Raw genomic sequence first — 1,773 nt, 5'->3', positions numbered from 1 at the left:
AAAATCTGGCACGCTGCTGGCCTCAATTACCTGTTGTGGAAGATTATTCCAGCGATCAACCACCCTTTCAGTGAAGAAATATTTTCTGGTGTCGCCATGAAATTTCCCACCCCTGATTTTCAACGGATGCCCCCTTGTTGCCGTGGGTCATTTAAGGAAAAAGAGATCCTCTTCCACCTCAATACGGCTTGTGGCATATTTGAACGTCTGCGTTCCTTGAGTGAGTACAGCTGCAACTTACCCAGTCGTTCCTCATACAGGAGATCCTTGAGACCATCCTGGTGGCCATTCGCTGAACCGACTCAACTCTCCGCACATCTTTTTGATAATGAGGCCTCCAGAATTGTACACAGTATTCCAGATGGGGTCTCACCATGGATCTGTACAATGGCATTATGATCTCGGGCTTACGGATGACGAAACTTCTACGGATACAGCCCATGATTTGTCTAGCCCTGGATGAAGCTTTCTCCACTTGATTGGCAGTCTTCATGTCTTCGCTAATGATCACCCCCAAGTCACGTTCTGCTACAGTCCTTGCTAGGATCTCACCATTTAGGGTGTAAGTCCTGCATGGATTTTTGCCGCCAAGGTGCATGACCTTGCATTTTTTGGCATTGAAACTTAGTTGCCAAGTCTTTGACCAATGCTCCAGCAGGAGTAGGTCCTGTGTCATACTGTTGGGCATTGAGCTTTTATCGGGCACTGTGCTTTCATCTGTTGTGCGGTTGCCTACTATGTTGCATAGTTTGGTGTCATCGGCGAATAATGTAATTTTACCTCAAAGCCCCTCAGCCAAATCTCTTACGAAGATGTTAAATAGGATCGGGCCCAAGACCGAGCCCTGTGGCACTCCGCTGATCACCTCTGTCATATCGGAGAGGGTACCGTTTACCACTACCCTCTGAAGTCTACCTCTAAGCCAGTCCCTAACCCATGCGGTTAATGTTTCACCCAGTCCCATCGAACCCATCTTGCTTAATAACCTGCGGTGTGGGACGCTATCAAACGCTTTGCTGAAGTCCAAGTACACGACATCCAGGGACTCCCCTATATCCAGCTTTCTTGTTACCCAGTCAAAGAAGCTGATCAGATTTGATTGGCAGGACCTTCCCTTCATAAAATCATGTTGATGGGGATCTCGTAGATTCTCCTTGTTCAGGATCGTAGCCAATTGGCGTTTGATTAGTGTTTCCATAAGTTTACTCATTATCGATGTGAGACTCACCAGTCTATAATTCTCAGCCTCCGTCCTGAATCCCTTTTTGTGGAGTGGAATGACGTTAGCCATTTTCCAATCCAACGGGACTCTTCCTGTACTTAGGGAAATATTGAAGAGCGTGGATAACGGTTCCGCCAGGACGTCACTCAATTCCCTGAGCACCCTGGGGTGTAGTTTGTCCAGTCCCATAGCTTTGTTCACCTTGAGTCTTGATAGCTCCTCTTAGACACTGGTGAAACCTCAGAGCACTGTTTATAATTTTGCAGACCATACCTTCAAAAAGATGTAAATAGGTCAGAGTCAGTCCAGAAATGGTCAGTGGTCTTCATCATAAAATATATGGGAACAGATTTTATTTTTAAGTTCAACAATGTTTATTGACTTTTAAATCACAAATAACGGAACATCCCCACATCCACCAAGGCACCAACAAGAGCCAGGTTTTATAAATGTATACATCAGTCTGACAATAAGAATACTTTTAGAAAATATGGCAAACACTACTATTTTACAGCAGCTACTTCTTCATACTTACTCACCAAATAAACAGC

This window comes from Geotrypetes seraphini, chromosome 6 (assembly GCF_902459505.1).
Source record: "Geotrypetes seraphini chromosome 6, aGeoSer1.1, whole genome shotgun sequence".
NCBI lineage: Eukaryota > Metazoa > Chordata > Amphibia > Gymnophiona > Dermophiidae > Geotrypetes > Geotrypetes seraphini.
Note: the sequence above shows the minus strand (reverse complement) of the source record.